This window comes from Suncus etruscus, chromosome 1 (assembly GCF_024139225.1).
Source record: "Suncus etruscus isolate mSunEtr1 chromosome 1, mSunEtr1.pri.cur, whole genome shotgun sequence".
NCBI classification, from domain to species: Eukaryota; Metazoa; Chordata; class Mammalia; order Eulipotyphla; family Soricidae; genus Suncus; species Suncus etruscus.
The window spans coordinates 108,275,690-108,302,962 of record NC_064848.1 but is presented as its reverse complement, the minus strand read 5'-3'; the positions used below and the strand labels follow the sequence as shown (position 1 = coordinate 108,302,962).

Genomic DNA, 27,273 nt, shown 5'->3' with positions numbered 1-27,273 from the left:
GAAAATAGATTAAAATTAGCTCTTAATTATTTTATTTCATTGGGGGCAACACCCAGTACTGCTGAGGAGCAGCTCCTGTATGTGGTGCTGAGGAGATACTTGAGAATATATGAGAATGAGTTATTGATTTGGCTTCTTGAAAGTAAAACATACACATCATCCTTGAGCTATCTCCTTGAAACTTATTTTATTTTAAAGTATACTATGGATAACTTCAAAATAGATATTAAAATTCATTTTTATTGCAAGGTATTTGTCACTTTAAATCTTCATTAAGTATGCAGGTGTATATATACATCTCTTCATCATTGATCCCTAAGAATGACTCTTAATAGATCTAAAAATATGTATTTTTCTAATTTATCATAAAGTACTTTGCTTTAGAGTTCTTATTTTAAGTCCTAATTTGTTTATCAATAATACCCATAAAATATTGTTGTCTTAGTTCTTTTGTGTGGTAATATAATAACATAACTATTATTTCAACCAGAACATATTTGATTTCCAAAGTCCTGCCCATTATCATTCTCTTTGGTAGCTTTTCAGCGACTACAATATACTGTCTTTTATATTAAAAAGGAGTATAAGTGTTCATATTAAAACCAATGTGTACCTTGTTATGTGGTTTCTAGGAGGACAATAAAGTCCTATAGCAAAGACACAGAATGAAAAGACTCAAGAGGATTGCTGTGAGAACATACAACTAGGGTCATCCCGAGAGAGGGATTTGCTTCTGTGTTCTTTTAAAAGTCACAGAGTAATTGTTTCTTCCTATTTTTTTCCCCTCCATTCTTCTTGTTTATGAAGAAAAAAGCAAGGGGAAGAGCAGCTTTACAAACTGGAGTGGTTAGCAAACAGCCTGCAAGGTTTACTTTGGTATAGGAATCCCAGGCTCACTAGTGTCAATCAGAATTTCACAACCATTCTCGGATACTTAGAGGTGGGGCTAGCCGATGCATAGCAGTGATTTGAACCTGCACTTGGGACAAGTACAACCAGAGTCATCAGTGTTAATTACTTGGTCTTCAACAGCATTTCGAAAATCTCTTAACATTGGTGGCCTTGAATTTTTTTCATCAAGACTTCTAACTGGTAATTACATCTCTGTGATCACTTTTAAGTTCAAGCCGGGATGCCTGCAATACTATAATATTTGGTTCCTTTTGTTTTATTCTCGTTTAGTTAATGCATGTTTTCACTTCTCTCTCAGGGAGTTGTGAGTATATTGAATGTTAGATATTTAGGAACCAATTCCAAACTTTTAATAAGGTCTAGCTAAAAGAAAACAGAACTAGTAGGTCTAGTAGGGTAATTTTTTTTTAGATCTTGTCAGCAATTGCTAGTAAAATAGCATAAGTAAGAAAAGACTCATAAATCTTTAAACTTATACAAATCCTCCAGCATACAATGGGGAAATACAATCATAGAAAAAGGAACTGAACAAGCAAATTCACATTTAAGTTTTTAAGAAATTTATTAAGAAAGACTTAAATTGGTGATGGCCAATATTTTCTGGGGCATGAAATTGTAGTGTATAGTTAGATAATCACTGGACAATCATATAGAAATTTAATTTAGAATGGGAGTCTTGCCTGTCTTGAAGAAGACTCTATCCTGTCCACTTTCTATAATCAGCTGTAATCTGTAAAGGTTACTGGAACTTTCTACTGCTGGCATTCTTGGCATTGCTGTAATTAACTGGTGTCTACTCTGAATTGTTTGAGAGGTGACTTTGCAACTTTATCTCACTCTTAGGTCAGAGAGCTTGTTTATATATTGTCCATTCAGCTAGGATCTTTGCTGATGCATTTAAAACATGTTGCAACAACTACGAGTTATCAGAAGTAATATTAAAATTTACTTTTAAATTAAAGCCAGTTTTTTCTCTATAATCTTTTTTATAATTTATTTTTTTATTTTGATCAAAGTGGATTACAAATCTTTCACAGAAATATTTTAGGTACATAGGGATATGTTCCCAGCTTACATTCTATATACACCTCTTTTACACCCAGGCTGCTAGTATAGGTGGTCCGCTCTGTGTCTAGTATGTTGTAAATTGGGTATCGATTCTGTTGTCGTTTAAAGCCAGTTTTTAATTTGCATCTGGGTCCTATGTTTTTCATGTTAAGGTTTAAGTATATAGAATACTGATAGGAGTCACATAAAGTCAGATGCTAAAACTAGGAAAAGTTTTACAGAATCCAGATATAAACACTTTATAAGTCACATCAAATCATTTATATGATGATTTATATGATTTTTATTTCTATTTTCATTGTGATGTTCTCTAGGTTTAAATATTATTTAAGCCTAAATTTTATATCTTAATTATCTCCAATATTAGAGAATATACGTTGTGAGTTAAAAGAGAATAGTGGAGGCAATGGGATTGCCATGATATTGTGTGAATAGGGAAAGTCAAAGAAAATCTTTAATATAAACAAGTAGCAAAAATTATATATATGGTCCTTTAGCAAATAAAATCATAAACTTGTTTGTACTTCAAATCTATGTTATTCTATTTCACATGTGGGTAGTTAATATTTAATTATCAGACAAACGCTAGTATTTCAATACATAATTATAATAAAATACCAATTTATGCTTATAGGTTACTTAAATATAAAAAATAAGAAACATTTAATTACCTCTGTATAGTAATTTTGATTAAAAAAGTACATATTTTAAATGATAGGACCTTTATGAATAACTGAATTTGTAAAAATTAATTTGTTCTGAGAGTTACATTTTTATGTCCCAGTAATTCATTTAATATATATGTATGTCTACAAAATTAAAATACTGATCATTTCCTATCCCTACTTTCACCCATTTGTAATTTGAGTATACAACTAATTTCTCAATATAAATATTATTGTCTAATCAATATTTATCTATACAGAATACATTTTACAGGGTCACTGCTGTATGGGGTAGTCAGAAAATATTCCTGTTAGTTTGGTATCACAAATTTTCATACTTTTCCCAAAAGGATGATGAAAGATCAGTGGACTCCTAAGTACCTAAAGTCTGTGGAGTCTTAGGTTGCTTAGGAACTCAGTGATTATGGGCTTGCTATGGCAACACAATTTATAAGTGTATGCAAATTTAACTTAGCTGGCTTTGTGTCAAATCTCTATCTTTTATTATTTAGATAAATTATTGAAAAACATTATTAAATATTTAAAGATTATTTAATCTGGTAAAATTATTCAGATATATTAAATCAGTATTTTTAGTATTTATACAATTAAAGAATTTACCAGCTTTTGAAATTAGACATTTCTTATTTATAACAGATGGCAGGCTATGGTAAAATTGAACTTAATATTACACTATAAATTAGGTGTTTCATATTTATTATGCCTGTTGTTTACTATTTCATTGCCTAAGCTTGCTGATATATTCATAATTTTGCCTTAAAATCACCATAAGCAAGGCTAGTATGGATATAATCTGTATGGATAAGTATCTATACTAAACTCTTATTAATATTTATATCCAAAGATCTCTATATTTACACCTATGTATAGATATAGTAAAATTAACGATATTTAATTAATGTTAATGCCCATTTACTACAGATACAATGATTTGTCACAACATTATTGTTCACTAATATATTATTTCTACACTTATTTTAGATAAGATGCTATGTAATGTGACACAAATGTATTTGAAATTAAATTATTTGAAGGGAACTTTTTTAATAAAGATACAAGGGTATCTACATTTATCCTCATTATAATTACCTATTATGTTTAAAACATTTGAAATCTATTTTTGCTTTTCTGATTTTGTGTTTTCATATTTTAATAGCACCTTCATTTTTATACTTATTTATGTTATATATAAATAAATTTTCTTAGTACCTCCTCATATGTGGTTATTGTATTTATTTTATCTCTCTATTAAGTATAACGTGTGTGTTTATTTATCATAATTCATAGGAAAGGTATAACTAGCAGACTCTCCTGAGACAAAAAGCTACCAGGTTCTATTTATTGTCCTTTTCTCTAGGGTTTTAATATTTATGCATTTTGCTTTTTATTTAAGAATTTATCTTACTAAATTTTCTCTTGAGAAAATTCTGGTCATGTTTTCATGGTATAAAAACATTAGGTGATATTTTATTTCTTTCATTATACTTTCAAAAGAAAGTATTTTGCAGCTCATCAATGTTTTGAATACACTAGTATGTCAACACAATTAGGCAAAAGCCATGTTTAAGTTGATATGTCATATCTTATTGGTGGAAATAAAAACAGAACTGCTATAGAAATTGTTTTTTATTAAGCATTATAAAAACTCAATAAACAGTTCCTAAGGGTTTATGTTTAAAGCTACTGTGATTATATTGCAGTGAACAGTGGAGTATTTTATAATAAAGTAATGGTGCAGTAAATTTTTGTAAACCAAATGAATAATCCAGGACAAATTCACTAAATAGCATTTCATCTTTCCTTATTGCAGAGTAGTTTTCCATTGTGTGTGTTTGCGTGTATATCTACTATTTACTATCTACTATCCATCCATCTATCTATCTATCTATCTATCTATCTATCTATCTATCTATCTATCTATCTATCTATCTATCATCTACTATCTATCCACTAGTCTATCTCTATATATCATATGTTCTTTAACTCTTATTCTCTTGATGGGTAATTAAGTAGTTCACAATCCTTATCTGTTCGAAACAAACAATTCAGGAATAAAATAGGGTGCATATTTAAAATATAGTTTTTATATACTTTGAATAAATACCTAGAAGTATAATAACTGAGCCATAGAGTATTTTATTTTTAGATTTTTTAATTTTAATATAATTTTTATTTTAATCATAGTGGGTTACATATCATTAACAATAATATTTTAGGTACATATTATCATAAAATCAGGGGAATTCCCACCACCGAATTGTCCTCCCTCCACCTCCGTTCCCATCCTACCTCCCATATCCTTTTCCCTTACCCACAGGGCTGCTAGAATAAGTGGTCCCCTCTGTGCCTAACTTACTAGTAAGGGGGCTTACCCCTGTTTGGTTTTGGTACCTCCCTTATTTCCCCCTCTAAATGAGAGGCAGGTCTAGATAGTTCAAGTTATGTGGTTTTGTTTGAAGAAGAGAAAAGTAATAAACTGGGGAAGAAAATCAAATACTTCGTACATGGGCGGAGTCCTTCTAGAGGCTCTCCTCCTAGGTTTGAGAGATGAAGGGAAAAAAGAGGGTGAAACACCACAACAGTATAATAAGAAGTGTCAAATAAAGTATCCAGTGAACACTCCAGAGGGAAAAAAAAAGGATAAGCATCACATAAAAGCCATGGTATTGACATAAAAAATGTGGCAGAGCACATAAAGGAAGAAAAGAAAAGAAGAAAAATAAGTATAGATGAAGACAACGACTTCAATGGCCAAAAGATTTTTAAGAAATATTTATATTTTCATAGTCACTAATATATATTTTATATATTTACCTATATATCCCCTTTAGATATACAAAGAATCTCTTTTCTTTACACATTCTCACCAACATTTATTGTTTGCAATAATTCATTGTTACACTTCTGACAAGTGGAAGGTGTTATGTTATTGTAATTTGTTTTTCTATTTTCCATAATAGCAACTTAAAATAAATACTTCTCATGTATCTAATTTCTACCTACATGATTCTATTAAGATTAAAATCTTTATTCATTTTTTTAATTTTTTAAATGTCATTATTTATACAATTTGATTACAGACATAATTGTAGTTGGGTTTCAGTCATATAAAGAACACCCCCCCTTCACCAGTGTGACTTTCCCATCACCAATGCCACAATTTCTTTCTGAATCAAGTTGTTATTTAGTGATTATTGGCTTTTATTAATTTCTTCTGTATTTTAGGTATTACTCCTTCATACATATGAACTCAAAGAATTTTCTATTCTATAGGTTATCTTTTATCTACAATATTAGTTTTTGTTGTTGTACAGAAGATTTTTTTAAACATTATAACATTCTTATTTTTTTTCCACCTTTAAAATTTAGTTCTCTAAGACATTTATAATGCCAAGTCTGTTTTCTCTATGAAAATTAGCATTCCAGGTCTTTTGTTTTATTCATTCATTAATTTTTAAATAATACTTGTGTAGAAAGTAAAACAATGTCTATTTTTTTTGTATGAGGTTGTTTGGTTTTGCAACACCACATATTGAAAATACATTTCTATATTTATAGCAAATTCTTGGTGTTTCATGTATATATTATGTGTGGGTTATTCATACTCCTAAAACTGGGCTATTGCTATTATATAGTTTTTTCAATATCTATCCAATAAAGGCTTTAGAGGTATTAAATCATGGAGGCCCAAATCACCATAAAAGTGTCCTGAGTTGTATCCAGTACCACATGGCCAACAGCACTGTGTCCTCTGGCCCTTATCAAACACATTGTCTGCAAAACACAATAAAGAATCCTGACTTTCCTCATCACTGTTTAGGAGCCTCTCACACACACCCTGATATTTTTATTATATCTAAAAATCTATTGCATATTTATATAGATTTTTATATAGCATTCATCATATTTATATAATTTTACATGTGATAACAAGCCACATAATAGTAAATTCTAGGGAATTGCTCATCACCTGTATTTACCAAAATTATTTAAAATATGAAAAATAATAATAGATATTACAGTTAGTTCCCTGGGAATATATTACAATAACTTTCATTGTGGCTAACTTATTAATTGAGTTTGTTGGTAACTATTTCTGAGTAAATAAATGAAATATACTAGAGACATATAGATGAATAGTTTATGTGGTATTTTATCTTGTGCATTACCTTATGTCCTTTGTTTTGGAGGACAACTAGATAAATTATGTTTCTTGTTCATATGGAATGGGCTAAAGTTCTGGATAGATATTATCATTGTTCAAAATACAAATAGTCTAAAGCCTATGATTTGCATAAAATCTCAGAATATTCAGTTTTCATATTTGCAACCCAAGCTACCTGAGTTAATATGGATACTTCATTCTGAATAAATGGAAAGTAGCTCAAATATGTTCAAAAATCTCTAATTTAAGTAAAATAATATGGAAGATAAAAGTAGATGAAATAGAACTTACTTCAATTAATCTTACTATTTGAGTATCAAAGTGTGAAGAATTTAAATATTTTCTACCATATGGGATGGTAAATGCAAGGTTAAAATAAGTTATAGAACAAGAGTTAGTTTTAATTGAAGTATTTTACCACATATTTGGGTATTGGAAACCCACTAGTATGTACTGAACTGCCTCTCAACGGTGAGTGCTTTTCAAAACCAAAATATTGGTAGGTTGGATACTGTTAGCATATCAATAAAAGGAGTTAAACATCAGTGACTAAAGACTTCTGCCAATTTAGAGACAGTTGTGACATTGTACATAAATATGCTGTTTATATGAATGCAACAAACTTTACATACTTAAAATATTTTATCATTTCCCAAGAATATTAGATAAATATGAGTCAAATAAAATTCACCAGTATAGATAAATGTAGGATAACTAAGGAAGAAAGAGGAACAAATTAAAGCAGAGAAGCCTGCAAAAGAAGAGTTTTCTAAAGTGTATTAGAATTAGTATGTTCGGACATTTTATTTATAATATGAAAATTATTTAAGTTTAATTTGGAGCTGCATAAAATAATGTGGTTTCCCATTTTTATGGATTTACTTCATCTCTATATTTTATTCACTATAGTCCTCTTTCCTCAGGCCTACTATTGTTAGTGAATTTTCCCTGAGGAGTTACAGAAAATGAGAGTATAAACAGGCCTACCAATGATCTTGGACTGTATCCAGAAAATGTGTTTAGTCCTTGAAATAGGTGGAAGACACGTCTGTAAGTCTTGCACACGCAATTTGCTAAAACAATGATATTCTTATCATGTTCATTCTAAACAGGAAAGTACTGTGTGCTTCACAAAGGGAGTACTGACGAGCATACAAAAAGGTACTTAAGGCAACATAGGAATTTCGCATACATTTGGATCTGTAGCCATGAATTGGAGACAATATGGAACTGGAGCATCTGCTTATAAAAATCACACAACTGAGAAAGCAGTTTTGTCCTAACAGATTCTGAAGACAGATGTACTAATCAGGTGGTATAAAACCAGCAAAACTAGTAGAGCCATTTATGGTTGCATTCCATAACAATCCAGATTTCTTTACCTCCAGTTGATTTAAATTCAAAGTCCAGAACAAAGGAGTTTCAACAATAAATAGGTTCTGCATCCTTAGGCATTGTTGAAAAGCAATGAAGATGACACATCCTTTGCATAAAGACAGATATGTATTGCCTAAACTTACCTAGAACAGTTAGAATACAAATTTAAAGTTTTTCTACTAGGCCAAAAGGTCAATTGTTATATCAAGTTCTTTATCATATGCCCATAATTGGATGCAAACATTAATGCTACTAATGAAGCACCAGGGTAAAAATGAAGCTTAGTAAGTAAGTCAAACTTTTCTATTGTATGTGTTTGTAGTATACATGAGTATGATTTTATTAGAGTTCAAATATGTATATTTTTTATTTTTCCATTCTAAACCTGACAACTATTAGATCATATGTTTCCAAATTTCTTAATATTTAAATATTGAGTACCTACATACTATGTTTACAAACTGATAAATCAGTTTGCAAACTGATTTGAGTTTGAGAAAAAAATAAGTCTGCCAACATTTTTAGATGACCTATGACATTTACATATATATCTGGGCCTGCCCACATAGGCATTATCACATATACAGAAATATTTTCTCTCATGTTTCTCTTAATTATAACTCCTAGGATGTATTCTAGTGAATATATATGTAAGTTTGTTTTAAATGCTCTGAGCTTGCTTTCATCTTATGTTTTGATTCACTATTTCATGTACTTAAGGCTATAATTACCTTTAAATATTCATTAATCTTTTTAGTATGCTGAAAATTTTCTTTTAAAGGTATGTGTTATAAACTTACAGTTTAGTTTATGCAGCTTACCCTGACATTTCATCATACTGTTTTTCTGTGTCATTAAAAATAACATATATATTTGCTATTCTGTCTGTGGCATTATTTCTCACCAGAGAGATATGTTGAATGTTTATGTAAAGTTTAACTACCAGTTTGATATTTGCCTTACATGTGACTGTACTCAAGAACCTAGTTAAAATCTCTGGCACCGATAAGAACTGCTTAGAACTATCAGGCTGTTTCCTTAGCACTGAGTGACCCTGGAGCATCACCAGATGTGTCCACCCCCACCCATACTTGCAGAAAAATAAAAATGATGCATGTTCACATAAAACATCCATGAATATCTAATTGTATGTATATATGTGCAAAATATGTGAGTGTAGCTATACTGCAAAAATTAGTTGTTTGTATTAATATTCATTGTTGTCATCTCTAATGTTATCCCTGAACATAAAACAATAGCCCAAGTATGATTTTCTGTGGACAACAGATGTTTCTAAAGTTGTATAGCTCATTACAATTTGTTTTTACTTATTGTTTTAATCACACAATAATGACCTTAATTGCCTTTTACAGAACTCATTCATTGTTATTTATTCTTTTTATATATTCAGAACTAACTTTTTTCATTATTATTTCAGGATATCTGAATGTTACATTAAACTTGTATAAACATTTGAAAGGAACACAGTATTGACCAGATTTTTAATTGGATTTTTTTAATCATTCTTTTTTTTTTTTTTGGTTTATCTGGCCACACCCGTTCGATGCTCAGGGGTTACTCCTGGCTAAGTGCTCAGAAATTGCCCCTGGCTTGGGGGGACCATATGGGAGGTCGGGGGATCGAACCGTGGTCCTTCCTTGGCTAGTGCTTGCAAGGCAGATGACACCTTACCTCTAGCTCCAACTCACCCACCCCGGATTTTTTTAATCTATTTTAAAAAAAAATTTTAAATTCTATGTTTAAATTCTCTATTCATACTTATTATCTGTAGGACATCAGTTCACACTGGCTTCTTAAACTTTGTCTATTCATGACTTCTTTTTATGTATAAAATTCAATATGAGGGCCGGAGTACAGCATATCTGGTAAGGCATTATGGCCAGGTGGCTGACCTGGGCCCATTTTCCCAGCATCCCACATTGTCTCCAGGCCTACCAGGAGCTATGTCTTAGCAACAGAACCAGGAATAACCCCTGAGTGCTACCGGGTGTTGTCCAAACCTTCCCCAAAATGCAATATAAAAAAGCACTGCCAGAAATAACTTTGATTCATTTCATAGTTGATTTTTAATTATATGTAATGGGTACCAATTTGAATTAATTTTTAATCAGAAGTCATTTACTGTTGCCAAAGTTTTCATGACACCCCCTACCCCCAATTCATGTTTGCAATTCTTTTCTTGAAACTAGGATCTGAAATCCCTCAGATTAGAAGGTATATATCTGAAACACTTATGAAACACTTGGTTCAACACTTAGTAGCTATGTCATTGTATCATCATAATTTGTCTTTGATTATCCTTTTATCTTTTATTTTTATTTGGTTTTTGGGACACATCTGGTAATGCACAGGGGTTACTCCTGGCTCTGTGCTCAGAAATCACTCCTGGCTCAGAGGATCATATGGGATGCTGGGGATCAAACCCCAGGTCCATCAGGGTCTGCCGCTTGCAAGGCAAATGCCTTATCACTATGCTATTGCTCCAGCTTCTGTTTTTGATTATTCTATACAATATATGCTATATTAAAATTCTTTTCACTTTCTAAAGTGTAAAAAATTAAAAAGAACCACTTAAAAGGACCTACATTAAACCATATATGATTATATTAATAACCATTTTAATTACTAATAAATTTGATTTTCCACTGAGGGTGTGAATGGTTGCTAAAAAGGAAATCAGAATATAATGGCTATGTCTTATTCAATTTACAAATCCTACAAATAGCTCTGTGTTCAGTATTTGCACCATGTGATCAGTCTTCTAAAGAACCTTATATCTATCATGTACATCTCAAATATGTTGCAAGATATATTACTCATTGACTTCACTCTTCCTCTTTTACTTCCTATACTCAGTTCCATGAATTATTATATCTAGAAATAGGATTTCTAAATAATAGAAAGGCTACAGAAACTTTATTATTTTACAAGTATTTAAATTAGGTCAAGGAAGAGACAATTAAAGACTATGAAAGTCGATGGTGTGAAGTAAAAATTTCAAAATATTATAGAACAAAATATTAAATGCAATACAAAATTATTGAATATTTGAAGGCCTATTTTTATATTTAACCAGGAAAGAAAAAATCATAAAAAATAAATATTATCAAGAATGTTATAAACTATGAATAGCTAATATATTTAAAAACTAAGTTAGAGCTCTCTCAATTAGTTACACACAAATTAGTTACCAATATTTTAAGAAGCCTTTCTATTTCATATAAATTTATGTGAATGATGTGTGTAGGCAGCCATTGCATACATAAAAATTTAATAATACTCTAACAAGAGTTCGTTACCTTAACTTATTAATTCCAGACTTAAACTTGTGGTACTTCCCTTTCATTAAATTGTGGATTTGGGAGGGATTACCCCAAATAACGCCCAGAGGTTCTGGGGTGGAGCGGACACTTCTGTAGGGGCACACTTGCCCCTGTTGGCAAAGTACAGATAATTCTGTGCTAGAGTCCAAGATTATGCAATGTTAAGACTTGTGGAAAGTCCTTCACTCAGACAAAATACTCTTTATTCCACTCTAACCAGTATATATTTATGATGTGAATAATCAATACAATAACCTCTGACTTTTTTTTTATTTTTGGTTTTTGGGCCACACCCATTTGACGCTCAGGGGTTACTCCTGGCTATGCGCTCAGAAGTCGCTCCTGGCTTGGGGAACCATATGGGACGCCGGGGGATCGAACCGAGGTCCGTCCTAGGCTAGTGCAGGCAAGGCAGGCACCTTACCTCTAGCCCCAACCTCTGACTTTTTAATGATCATTGCATAAGGTCATTATTCAGCTATTGATGGTGATGGTCTCTGTACATTGGAAATTCAACAGACAAGTGAGTGCTCCTCTTGTCCCTTCCTCCTGAAATCTTAGCAGAAGCTTTATATAGAAAGTATATTAACATCTGTGTAAGCTCAACTGGCCCTGTAAGCAATGTATGCCATTTACTACATGTTGTTTTTATTATCACTGTTTTACCCTATCCATATTTTGTTTAAGACAATAAAAGAAAGTGATTTTGTAAATCATATTCTTTAGAATCATAGGGAGAACTTTGTACTGCCTGGTTCACTTATGCCTGTGTGATTCAAAATCTTTATGGTTTCTAAGACAAAATCTTTATGGTTTCTAATGAACTAAGTATTCTTAGTTTCCAAAGAGCTATGCCAAAGTTGTATTTAAGCATATTAAAATTTTAGTCATTTATTCTGGCTAAAAACAAAAATCAACGATTAAATTTAAATCCTATAGTGGATTTACATAGAGCAGGATAAATTCTCTTAAAAAATAGCTCTCTTCCAAACACTGAGATAAAATTTTCTTTTTCTAAATGGATCCTCCATAATGAATTCCTCTGATATGGGTACAGTGCTTTTCTGTCCTATCAATTAAGTTACATATTTTGCTTTCTTCTGAATATGTGGCTGTAAATTTAATTCAGTCATGAGCTTTCTAGGTCTAATTTGCTAACGAACTGCTGTCTCTGGGATTGAATACTTAACAGGTGCCTCTGGGGATGTAAATTTGATTCTTTGGATTGCTCTTGGGAGTGTGACATTTCCTTCTCCAGAGAATCAAAGGTTTAGAATGGCTTTAGACTGATTAAACATTCTGTGCATATGATCAACATCAATTTAGTGTCTATATCTACTTTGCATAATTTTAATTCTAAAAAACTGTTCTCTAGTAGTGTTTATATTTTCATTATTATTTAGCTACTACTCATTCAATATGTTTAAAATATGCTCTTTAAAATAGATCCCATCGGAATTGATATGTTGATGAGCTACTTCTGAGTTCTCATGGGGGTTGATATGTGAGACTAAATATATATATGCATATGTATATATATTTCAAAGCAAACTAAATACAAAATAATATTTTAACATTTAAATTAGCATTTATATAACTTCCTAATAATGTAACAAAGATGAAGAGTCATTGTTGTAAGGGTATTATTTTTGTAATTTATCTTGAAATCTCTGCAGTTACTTTGAAACATATATCACAATAAGGTTGCTAATGTCCTTTCTATTTGGGTGGGTGGAGATCTATATATGTGTAGAGCATTTTCTAATTAATTACTTTTTAATAGGTAAAAAATGCCTCAGAAAAGAAAGCAATGCTTGAGAGAAATAGGGACACCGAGGTTTTTTCTGGTAGCATGTAACTGCTAAAAAATTAAAAAATAATTGCTTGCCCAGAAGGCCCACCATGAGCAATGGAAGATGTCTTGATTTAAATATGATCTAATGAACTAAGTATATTTCTGCCTGTTATACTTAGCTTGTTTTATTTTAAGGATGACTTCTGGGCTTTGGCCAGCTGACCTGTCAAGTAGATTGACTGTATAAATTTCTGAAGATTTTATTCTGAATATATAGTCCTGAGAATTTATATATAAGAATACCATCGTGGGGCCCAGAGAGATAGCACAGCGGCATTTGCCTTGCAAGCAGCCGATCCAGGACCAAAGGTGGTTGGTTCGAATTCCCCTGTCCCATGTGGTCCCCCGTGCCTGCCAGGAGCTATTTCTGAGTAGACAGCCAGGAGTAACCCAGACGACGAGGTGGCGCTAGAGGTAAGGTGCCTGCCTTGCAAGCGCTAGCCAAGGAAGGACCACGGTTTGATCCCCCGGCATCCCATATGGTCCCCCCAAGCCAAGGGCAATTTCCTAGCGCTTAGCCAGGAGTAACCCCTGCGCATCAAATGGGTGTGGCCTGAAAAAAACAAACAAAAAAAACTAGAATACTATCTTAGCTTTTCCAAAAATGGAGTTCTATCTTGATTAAATTTTAAAATGTCCCTTTTTTAAATATATATTTACATATATACTTTATATTTAATAGTTCATTTTTAATAGTAATTCTATATTCTATTTGAATGTTATAGTAATTCTATTTGAATATTATAGCATTCTGGCTATATGTCATTCTGTCAGAATATAGGGTATTCTGATACTTATAGAATAACCATTTTAGCTGAATTTTTTAAGAGAAATTTTATTGAGTTTTTGTTTCTTTTGTAAGAGGATTGTGTTAATCTTGACACTTTAGTAAAACTAGCAAAAATGATAAACATTTAAGAACTTCCTTTAAGAACAATAGGCTATTTCCTTTCTGTAAATCTGTTTGTCATCTATGCTGATTGACAGTCTCTAATTGTTTTTAAGGTTTTTGATCTCAAAGTTTTTCATAGTAATGCTTTTCAGAAAAGTGAATTTATTAAAATGTTATTAAAAACTTTTACAAGCTAAATAATTATGGGAACTAATTATTCTCACTACACTTTCTATCCCAGACCCATTTTATCACTGGGACTAAGTATTGAATAGTAAACCAGAATATGTTAGAGGAAGTTTAAGAAATCAGTTATTTTTGTCTCTTTGACTTACTTGGATGAGAAATTGGAGAGAGAGAGAGAGAGAGAGAGAGAGAGAGAGAGAGAGAGAGAGAGAGAGAGAGAGAGAAATGTAAGGCTAAGTATCTTAGATATAGGTGATGGGTCCTCACACGACCATAAAAATAGATCCTATGAGCAAGACCAGTAATGTGATATGCGTGGGTTTCTTTTCCTTTTGAAAAAAAAATTACTCTGGCAACAAACCACATACTAGGTTCTGACGTAGTCTTTTTTTTTTTTTAAGCATATTTAAGCTCACATGGTTTATGTAATGCAGAGTTCAGTGTAGGAATTTTCTTCAGAGCACTGTTTAGTCCTACTAAGAACTCTGTGTTCAAATGTTAAGGCATTTGGTTGAAAAATTCTTTTTATCCTTTCTCAAGGTAAGTCACACGATTTTCTTAAATTAAAAAGAACAAGGGATTTTATAACTTACAAATATTAGGAAATGATACACTATATAAATAATATTTATATATTATATGAAAGTGACCATCAAAAAAGCAGTAAATGTTTCCTTAAAATCATTTGATTTATTTAAACCTGAGACGTGTATTTTTTTCCAGTTATCAATCTTCTACTTTTTGTTTTAAAAATATTAAAATATTTTTAAGGCCAATTTTAATTAAATTTGTAATGTTTTAAATATTATCTGTAAGGATTTATTTGTTAATATTTAAAATAATTTTCACTCAGAATCATTGTGACATTTTCTTTGTAGACTTAAGCTATTTATACATCATTGTTAATTTAAATTGTGAATGAAGATCATCATAAATGAAAATCAATATAGTAAAATTAGTTATTGTAAATGACTAGCCATTCATATGTTGACATGTTTTCTGATATAAGTCATTAGTATTTATTACATTATATAAAGATTAGTTTATTTGATTGTTTATCTGAATCAACAGTCATTGGTGAAAGTGACTTTTATAAATGGTTAAAGTAAATGTGTATTTTGCAAATGTTTTTAAGCAAATTTAATGAACAAGATTGAATTTGCTATTAAATGGTAAATTATATCAATTTCAAATAAATATACTAAATTTCAATAATTGATATTAAATTTAGCAAATATTAAGTTTAATTTGGGAGCTACCTATAAAGTTCTTTTTTAAACTGCAAATTGCTTTCTTCTGCCATGATATCAAGTGTAAATAAAGACCATATTTTTGGAGAAATTAAAAGTTTTAATTTAGCTATAATAAATAAATTAATGTATAACTATAAATGGCATAAATTTCCTAGGGTAAATTTCAAATATTTTCTGGAACAACCAGGCAAATATTCAAAGATTTATTTTAAATGTTAGCTAGTAGCATTTAGTTTATTGCTTTTAGTTCAAAGTCTTTTGAATTTAGATCATCACCTTTAGATATTTTATTCTCAACAATAATCAAATTGAAATTTTAGAAACTTTTGTTATTGAAAGAGAAAATGTATTTTGGATTTTATGAAATAAATAAATAAAAATATTTTTTAGAGACAAACAAAAATAAAGTCATCATAAAATATTAGTCTAAAAGTAAATATTAACTAAAATTAGAGAGATACTGAACAACATATTGAAATATTTAGTTTATCTCAGAAATAATACTTATACTAATTTTTATGAAATTTTGGACTTGTTTATTCACATAGTAAAATTTATAATATAATATATAGTAACATTTCATAACTATTTTCTTATTTGATCATAGGGCATATTAGTTCACTGATCCAACTCTGATATAATACTAAGCAGTATTCACACAATCACCACTGTGTGAAATTAGTAGTTTCCTTTCTATTTATTTGGTATTTTTAATACCTGTATAAAGGAAATAATAAATACTTGTATTTGTAAAACCTTTGGTTTGATGCCTACTACCATTTTAATTCATCTCATCAGATTTTATCATAACCTGTTTTTATAAGTATACAAATTATTGTACTTATTTTTTTAATTATTTCACAATTTTTCATTAATGTTTTCAACAACTGATAGAGTTGTTAAAATATAATTTCACAAAATAATTTTAAAAGCAGTACTATTTGCTAGGCTATCATTTTATAGTCTACTCGCAGTGGTCCTCAAACTATGGCCCGCGGGCCACATATTGTATTTGTATCTGTTTTTTTTTCTTCATTGCAAAATAAGATATATGCAGTGTGCATAAGAATTCGTTCATAAGTTTGTTTTTATTATAGTCAGACCCTCCAATGGTCTGAGGGACAGTGAACTGGCTCCCTGTTTAAAAAGTTTGAGGACCCCTGGCTCTACTGTAATATTATTTGACATTGGCAATGTAATTTTAAATGATGTGCAATAATTGGATAACAAAAAGTGTAATAATAAGATCTATCATATTGTCTGTTTTGGGATCACACCCAGTGATGCTAAGGTGCTACAACATCTGCCCTCAAAAAATTATGTCTGGCAGACTTGGGAGTAGATTTCGGATGCCTGGGGATCAAACCCAGGTTGGGGGACTGGTGAGGTGGTGCTAGAGGTAAGGTGTCTGCCTTGCAAGCGCTAGCCAAGGAAGAACCACGGTTGGATCCCCCGACGTCCCATATGGTCACTCCAAGCCAGGGGCAATTTCTGAGCGCTTAGCCAGGAGTAACCCCTGAGCATCAAATGTGTGTGGCTCAAAAACAAAATAAAAAAAAATAATAAAAACAGGTTGGCACATGGAAGGCAAATACCCTACCCTACAATATTATCAAACTAGCACTCTGGCCCCATAAATATTATAATTGAGTCCAAATTACTTAACTTCAAATACCAAAGTCTTAACCATTGTAAATATTTAAGTATTTTATTGTCAATGGAAATATTTGGGGTAAAAATATAATCTTTTACTAGAGTAAACCATGAAGATATATAATATTCATTTCAAATTAATCCTTGCTAATATAAGTTTTATAGTTCCATTTTTCTTTATATTGTAACATTTTGAAGTAAATTTGTGCCTTTCTGGAGGCAGGCTATGATGGTGAATGGGAATTGGGGACACTGGTCAAACTAAAGTCTGGTAATGGGATTGGTGTTTGGGCATTTAATGAATAATTAGTGACATTATAATAAATATCACAGCGTTATGAAAATAGGAAAAAGTCTAGAATTTTAAAATATTGCATTTGCGCCTAACTCATAGTTCAACAATAATTCTAGATAATTCTATTAATGCCTAATTAACTTTAAAAGAATCATTTTGATCACATTATAGACTGACTCAAAGCCTTAAAATGATAGTCTAGTTTCTAGGACCCTTTTAATAATATATGTAGTCAGGTATATATTTGCTTTCTTAATTCTTCAAAATTTAAAAAAATTTTAGGTTAGTTTTATATCCTATACTGTGCAGTTTAATTTGGTATTTATATATGGTTTGTAAAGTTTCTATCATATTTATCTGCATTTATGATAAAATCAAATACATATATAAAATTAATTATGATAACTAAATAAAAATCAGAAGTTGGACATCTCAGTATATTTATTTTAAAAAATTTCTACAGAGACACAACCTGTAGAATAACCCACAGATTGCATTGGGATATTCTCAGAGCCCAATTGTTATATTACTGGAAAATTATGGGCCACAGTATCTGGCGGAATTTTCAAAAGAAATTTTCTTTGAAATCTCTTTAAGTAGGAAAATTGGGTATAAAATATATGATCGGATTCTGTCTCTAAATAGATCTAAAATTGCTGAATTAATGTTGATTCTCTCTGATAAAACAGTCAATTTCTATCAGTAATTTCTACCCATTTCAGTTGGCTCCAACTTAAATCTGCATCTATTCATGTATAGTGTACCATTATTTGTAAAGATGTATAACACAGTATGAGCATTCAAAAGAGAATTACTTTGGAGCCAGAGAAATTGTATTATGGATTGGGCACATGCCTTGCATGCTTCTGACCCAGGTTTGATCCTTGGCAAGCTATATGGTCTTCTGAGCCCAACCAGGAGTGATCTCTCAGTTCAGAGACTGGAGTGAGCCCTGAGCACTGCTCCAAAACAAATAAAAAGAAATCCCAACTGCAAGTCATTAGACTTAATTTATTTTGAACGTTAATTTTTATATCCATGCTCAAGATATTATTGAATTCATTTCCTCCCCAAAAGTGATTTTTATGTGCATAATCTGTATTTAGTAGTGAGGAAGACTGCAAATCAAGGAAGTGAGAGTGTATGGGTTATAAACGAAGCAGGTGTGTTGGCTACTTCTATTTTAGGAAAATAAGAAAGAAATTTATAACTGAAAGAAAAATTTCGATTCTCATTTAAAAGATGGTATCATCTTGGTCCTGCTCTTATTTGTGGTATAAATAATCTATAAGCCCGAAACATTTTCAGATTTCATAGTTCACATCCCAGGAATTTCTGCCTCTGGATCATTCCATTCTTGGGTGGAGTTTCCCAAGGATTTATCTGCAAGTGGAAATAATTACAGAGAGTCTGAGTATTTGCACAGATGTTCTGACCTACATATTGGAGAAGATTATTTTAGTTCAAGCTACTTCAGGCTCAGAAAGCAAATTCTCACTCTGTGTTTTCACCACATTTTCAATAGAGTGAAAAAGCATGATACTCAAAAATCCATTGCAGAACATTGCCTAGAGCAGAGGTTGGGAGGGGGCTAGAGACAGAGACAGAGAGAAACACAGAGACATGACATTCCTTCTCTCTTGCCAAGTTCTAAGGGTATGTGAGAAATTTAGATTACCCTCTCATAGAATGAAAAAGTTACATGATTTGTGGTTTCTTAAAATACCCCTTTTATTTTTTTCTCTTCCTAATTTTTAAACATCCCCAATTTTATTTCTTTTATCTGTTTTTGTTTACATTCTAAATGTAAACATGAACTACAGCATTGCAGTTATAATTTATGTCTATTTTAGTAAGATAAATTATTAGAGATAAAATTAATCAAAAATTAATAATTATTTAAAATTTTATATTCTAATACATGAAAAACTAGATTAAGTATGAGGGAGAGTTGCAGCCAACCCAGGTTCTATCCACATCACCCATATTGTCCCCTGAGCACTGTCAGTAGAGATCCTTCAGCAGAACAGGTGTGGCTCAGAAGAGAAAAATGAAAGGGCATAAGTGTGTTGGGAGATATTATTTTTGTATACTCTTAATGGATAAATTTCAGCATTGGTGATATGCTCAGTGGTAGATTGCACACCCCAACATATGTGAAGTCCTGGGTTCCAAACCCAGAAGTAGAAAAAAAAAGAAAAGATAAAAGCTAAATTTTAGTACAAAGTTTCTCTGAAAACAAATGTAAGTGAAAAGTCTGTGCTGTGTAAACTGAATTTTTCTCTTCTGTGCCTAGTACATGTGTTATGTAATATCCTTGGTCCTCCTAGGCCCCAACAATTCAATGCAAACATTCAAGTGTGATTATGAGAGCAATACTTGATTGCTTAGGGTGTAAAGATACTGAAAATAATAACAAATGAACACAAGTTATGTCAAATAATTGCCATCTTAATTGAAAAGATGTTGGCAATTTGCATTAGGGAAATAGAAATTTAAGAAAAAATGAGATGAACTCCATCTCGCCTCTCTGGAATATTAATGGATAAATGAAGTTATATTGAATCAATACTTTAATGTTTCTTTTCATTATACATCCTCAGAACAGTAATAATTGACAAACCATGTGATTTAGCAGAATAAATTACTTAAGATTTCTGTTTTCCAAGGAGCTTGACACAATAGCAATGATAGAAATGAAAAATCTCACTTCAACTTTAAGTTCAAAGCACAAGGAAGCTAGACAATATTCAGGCCTGTCTCTGATGAGCATTGTTGGGCTCAGGGTTCACAGAGAGCCAAAAAATGAGTTTTCAGTTTTAGAGACAGGAGCTGGGAATCACTAGCTGCCCTCTGAGCTCTCTAGTGAACATTCTTAGGATACTTTCCCTTATAGGAGCAATTCTTTTTTTTTTTTTTTTTTTTTTTGGTTTTTGGGCCACACCCGGCAGTGCTCAGGGGTTACTCCTTGCTGTCTGCTCAAAAATAGCTCCTGACAGCAATTCTTTGTAGCACATATTGTTACTTCAAGGAAAGAGAATGTTCTGGAGGAAAGTCAGATGTTTTATAATACAGAATCCGAGAGTAAATATACATGAAAAATTATATTTCATCAGTCAAAGAATTATAATTTTTGTGGTTTATATTTGTCATTTACAGATAACATTAACATTACATACCTTTTGTGATGTTTATAAAAACAAAATATTTCAAGTGGTTAAAATTAAACTGTGTGTTGTGTTTTCCTAATACATGCATGCTAGTATCAGCAAAATGGATTTTTTTGTCTTTTTGTTTTGTCTTGGGCCACACCCAGCAATGCTCAGGGGTTACTCCTGCCTCTGCACTCAGGGATCATCCCAGCAGTGCTCAGGGGATCATATATCCTAAAACAAACATGGGTCAGCTGTATTCAAGGCCAATGACCTACCCACCAAAACCTACCCACTAGAAATTTTCTATACTATTTTTTGTTATTTTTTTAAAAAGAGAATTATATTTGCTAACTTTATACATATACATATATTTAGATAAAATCTCAAAAAGACTAAATATTTGATAATGGAATTAATCAGAATTTTATATAATTTTAAGACTTTTAACCATAGTTTATTCATCATTTTAAATTTAAAATTTTCCATTCATTACATTTTTAAAGTTAATTTATATATTTTGGATTGCACTTGTAGAAGTACTAAGAAGTCACACATGGCTGGCTGTGTGCTCTGGGGCCGCACATGCATTTTTGCTCAGTTGTACCCCTGGAAATGCTCAGGAAACCATATGTACTACAATATTTCTCTTTTTCTTGTTTTTGTTTTTTGGATCACACCCAGCAGTGCTCAAGGGTTACTCCTGGCTCTGCGCTCAAAAATAGCTCCTGGCAGGCTCACGGGACCATATGGGATGCCAGGATTCGAACCATTGTCCTTCTGCATGCAAGGCAAAGGCCTTACCTCCATGCTGTCTCTCCGGTCCAATACTACAATATTTCAACCATGGTTAAGGATCTCTTTATATTTTTTATGGTTTCAAAAAGCCATTGATTCCTACAACGGTTCTTCGGGGCTCCAAAAGATGTGATTAGTCTATGTTAAATGCAAGTGGGGAAAGTAAATTAGGAATAAGGTCTTTGTATTCTCAGCACTGACAGCGTCATAAATACTCTGCCTGTTGGACTTCCATGTCAGATCTTATTTGAAGAACTGTTTCAGATATTTAAATTAAAAACTGCTATTTCTTATTTTACACTTCAGACAATTGAGATATATAGAGATTAACTAGTTTGTCCACAGTCACCTAGCAAAAGTGCCAAATCAGTTTGATGTACTTTTAGTCTACTAATACCAATTGTTAACAGGTTGAATTCCATATTTTAATCGTTTCTTATATTTAATAAACGTAACTTTGAAATGAAAGTTTGGATGGTCCATGTTGTGCATTTAGTAAAATCTTACTTTATAAGCTAAACTGAATACTTGTTTACTATATGAAAAGTACAAGATGATATTCACTATTTTTTATTGTGATTTTAAGATTATTTTAATAAATTTTAAGGTACTTTACAATTATATGTTGAAGAGAAAATCCTACTTAATAATATCCAAATCTTTTTTTTTTTTTGGTGGTTTTTGGGTCACACCCGGCAGTGCTCAGGGGATATTCCTGGCTCCATGCTCAGAAATTGCTCCTGGCAGGCACAGGAGACCATGTGGGATGCCGGGATTCGAATCAATGACCTTCTACATGAAAGGCAAATGCCTTACCTCCATGCTATCTCTCCAGCCCCAATAATATCCAATTCTTATGAACAGTTTTACATAACTTGTTTTATTTCATTATGTTTCATAAGGCCAAAGGAAATAGTATGTCAAATGATCTCAGAAAGCTATTCTCTCTAAGAGAAATTGGAGTGTGAATACTCCAATCCTAACAATCATTAAAAAGTCAGCTCTAGGTTAGGGATATGACTCAAGTGGTATGGAAAAATGCCTCTTAAACTTGAGTCCCTGGATTTAATACCCAGTACTACATGGTCTCACCAAACAATGGTGGGGTATATCCACTATAACAGTTAAAAAGCCAAAAGCCAACTCTGAGTCCAGAAGATAGCCCAAAGGAGTAAATTATGTTTTTATCCTCAAGGCCAAGGTTTAATTTCAAGCTTCATATGATCCCCTAAGCATTACCAAAGCATCAAGCTGGTATAGACCCTGAACACCACTGGTGTTTCCCAAACACACACACACACACACACACACACACACACACACTATGTGAAAAAGAAAAAATAAAATAAGTTAATAAGTTAGTTCTACTTACTCAGTGGCTATAAAAGGGTACAGAAAAAAATAAATGACTTGTGTAGGTATATAAATTTTTCTTTTGTATTGAATATAATACTATTATTCAAGCTTGCAAAGTTTAGCCTTCAGAATCTCAATATAAATGAGTTTGTTGCTTCATAATTATAGTCAATTAAATTATTATTATATGATTATATTAAAACTAGCATATAATTAACATAACATAATATAATTATATCTTAAAATATTCTACTATATTTAAATACTATACTAGCAATTAGAGCAAGATTATATATAGCTATATACAATATAACATAATTTATATTATACTATACTAGCAATTAGAGCAAGATTATATATAGCTATATACAATATAACATAATTTATATTATATTCTACTATTATATTATATTGTATTATATCATATTATATCATGCCATGTCATATATCATATCAGACCATATTATATTTATTATATTATATTTAAAAATTACTACTTATATTTACTAGTAAAAGGGCATAGGAAATGAGAAAATCCCAAAAGACAGGAAATAGTAAAAAATAAATTGCATAAACATTTTCAAAACATTGATCCATCTCTATTTGAGAGGAAAATCATATTTTCCTTACCACTTTTGTTAGCTATTGACAAAATACTCTGTGAGGTGTTTGCCTTGCATGTGGCCAACCCAGGTTCAACCTTGGGCATCTCATATAGTTCCTGATTATAATCGAGAATAATCCAGAACACAGAGCCAGGAGTAACCCCTGAGCAACACTGGGTATGGCCCCAAAATAAATGAACAAATAAAAACAACAACCAACTCCTATAATATCTAAATGGCAATCAATACTAATAAAATCCTATATCAGGAATGTGTTGCAACAAACTGTTCAATGAGAATAGGAATTCAAAACAAAATATGATTTTTATATTACATTTAAAATATTGATAACTTTTCTGTAAGCTTCTCTTGCATATGCTGGTCACTTCATTTGGCATTTATTACTTTCTTTAACTATGGGCATTTTAAACTTGGAAATGTTTGTTTATAAGCCATATAGAACATCTGCTTATTAATATAATGCTAAATCCAGTTTTTAAAATTAACCAAAATTGATCAAATAGATTTTCAGATGTTTGTCAAAATAATAAATTAATTATTTTTATAATGGAATTCATTCTTGCACAAATTATTTTTCTTTCAATCTATGAAAGAAATACATATGAAGACATTAAAAGTAATATCAGAACAAAGTCATACAAGCACAAACTAGTTAATTTAAAATGGAATTTTACTATGCATAATAATAGAATAATGTGAATAGGTAAAAACAAATATTTGTGACTAAGAAAGCAATCATAATAATTAAAACTAGGTGTCTTCATTTAATTTTTGTCCAACTTCTTTGTACATATAGTCTAACCCAAGTCATTGCTAATAAATAAATTGAAAATAAAATCTACTTTATTTTTTGTTTGGGAATGATACTCAGGTGCGCAAGGGCTTACTTCTGGGTCAGCATTCACAGATCACTTCTGGCTGAAATTGTAGAGGCATATATAGTGTCAGGAATTGAACTTGGGTTGGACACCTGCAAGGCAAGTCCCCTACCTTTATACTAATTTCAAGCCCCCCCCAAATAAAGTATAATTTAAAATATTAGTGTCTTCAATACTTTTATAAGATAACAATTTAAGAATAATTAAATAATTTCAGCACTGATTAAAAATAGTATTTTCTTTTCATAGTGAAGGTAATTCTAGATATATTGAAAAGTAAGCCAGATGTGATTAACAATATCTTTTATTGACATCTATCTCTAAAACACAATTTAATTTGAAAAGATTTATTTTAATTTGAAAAGATATATGTATGCCTTAGTTCAATAGCCAAAACATGGTACCAATCTAAATGCCAAGTTACAGATTAAGATCAAGAAGTTGTATTATATATACACACAGGGGATATTGTGCAGTTCTAAGAAAGAACAAACACAGGGGCCAGTGAGGTGGTGCTAGAGGTAAGGTGTCTACCTTGCAAGCGCTAGCCAAGGAAAGATCGCGACCGCAGTTCAATCCCCCGGTGTCCCATATGTTCCCACAAGCCAGGGGCAATTTCTGAGCGCTTAGCCAGGAGTAATCCCTGAGCATCAAATGGGTGTGGCCCCCCAAAAAAAGAAAGAACAAAAACATGCAATTTTTTTTCTTTTTTATTGTAAGATTTATTCAAGAGACAAAATTGATTAACATAGTGAGGTAAACTAACATAACATAATATAGTGACCTCACATAACATATAATATAATTGATATAATAATAATACATGCAAGTCAAAGAAAGTTTCTGATTAAAAACACATTTTTTTCCATAATGGCTTACATATCTTTCACAGTAGTGTTTTAGGTACATATTAACATTGAGTCAGGGGAATACCCATCACCAACTATGTCCTCCCCCCATTCCAGTTCCCTTTCTACAACCCATATACCCCACCATCACCCCCCGGGCTGCTAGGGTAGGTGGGCCCCTCTTTGTCTGGCTTACTCTTAGTGATCACATATCTGTTTGGTCCTGGAAACCTCCCTTGTTTCCCCCTCTATTTAAGAAGTAGAGATAGAAAAATCAAGGTATGTGGTTTTGTTTGAAGACAAGAAAAGCAATAGAATGTGGTACAAAATAAGAGGGGAAAAAAAAGAAGTCAAAAGTCAAATACGCTGAAAATGGGCTGAGTCCCTAAGAGGCTTCCAACCTCAGTTTGAGAGAGGATGTGAAAAAGGTAATTGAAATACCACAACAATACAGAAAAAAATATAGAATTAAATAACCGGTGAGCACTACAGCAATAAAGACAGGCACCACACAATAGTCTCGGTTCTGAAATCAAATCATGCTTGAGTGCAAAAAGAAAAAGACAAGACAAAATAAAATCAAGTAATATTGGAGACATCAACCGTAATCTCCACACCAAAATAAAGACGTCAAAAAAATCGATCATTCGATAAGTAAACATGTGGAAAAATTATTGTTTTGTGCTCTTTTTTTCTCCTTTTCTTTATCCCCCTGCATAGGCACAGTAACTATTGGGGATATTGTAGAGGGAATTCCCTTGACGTAGGAGATACAGCGTTTCTCCACCCCTGAAATATACTGTCATGGGATTAACTCTAGACTCCTTGCATGATCATTTACTCTCCCCTTAACTGCTTTTGTGGTGTGTGGAAGACTTCTGCTTTGTCTTGGATGGTAAAATCAGACCTCTGTTTCTAGAGATCTTGGTGGCTGTACAGCTCAGGGAATGGAGTATATGAAGTCTTTCTTTGTGGTTCTAGAAGTTATGTTTCTTCAGTGTCGTTTTAATCCATCTTCTGTAGTTGGTGTTCTTGGTCGTTATGTTGCTCCTAGACTGGAGCCAGAGATAAAGTCTTTCGTTATGTTTCCGGAAGACCCGTTCAGTTGCAATTTGCAGCAACATGGATGGTTCTAGAGAATGTCACATTGAGTGAAGTCAGTCAGAAGGAAAGGAATAGATAAGAAATCAACTTCCTTAGTATCTTAAAGATACAAAGCAAGGAACTCACAAAGGTCCAAAGGCAACAGAATGGGTGCGCCAATCAACACAATTGAGATTGGAGAGAGTTTTGGAAAGGAGGAGTCTTGGGGTCCCTAGGAGAAGGTGGGGCTAGATTGGTGATGGAAATGGTGTTGAAATTATGTTCAGAAGAAACTAATATTAAATACATTGCAAACCACAGAATCTCAATTTTAAAAGTGTTTTCAAAAGGATAGTCTTTCTGACAATATTTCCCTGATTCTGTGTTTTTATTTTTTAACAGATCACTTACAAATGATTAAAAGAATTGATTTTTTTCCTGAGACTCATCAATTCACTTCCTGAAAAATATCATTTTGCTGATTATTTGTAAATAAGGTACAGTAAAGAAAACACCTGTAACTATTCTTTTTAAGCATTGTAATTTATAAGTTATCAGTACCCCAGATTTACTTTGCAGACTTATAAGAGTGTGGATTGCCATATTTGGGTGGAGAAGCAAGATAGAGGGAAGTATCACAGTCTGAGGGGAGGTGGATGGGGTTAAGAGTACATCCAGTAAGCACATTTTCCTTAGATAAGATTTCTTTGTATTAATTACGCGATAGAAAGAAAAACAAAAAGAGAAGGTAAAATAAATGTTCTAGTTCCTAATGCTTATTATTTCGCCCATTGGTAAGTAGTTAGAAGCAAGAAAGGGTAGGATCACAAAAGTGAGCTTTGTGAA

The 27,273-nt window shown here is 31.8% G+C and overlaps 1 protein-coding gene across 1 annotated transcript in view; it reads left to right on the top strand.

The window, feature by feature from the left end:
* The first annotated feature begins 982 nt into the window (after positions 1 to 982).
* LOC126022453 (platelet glycoprotein 4) overlaps positions 983 to 27,273 on the top strand; it is a 60,511-nt gene continuing 34,220 nt past the window's right edge. The window contains exons 1-2 of the mRNA XM_049783352.1: positions 983 to 1,092; positions 26,830 to 26,924. The gene's annotated coding sequence lies outside the window, so the exon portion shown is untranslated. The remainder of the gene's footprint in view (positions 1,093 to 26,829; positions 26,925 to 27,273) is intronic.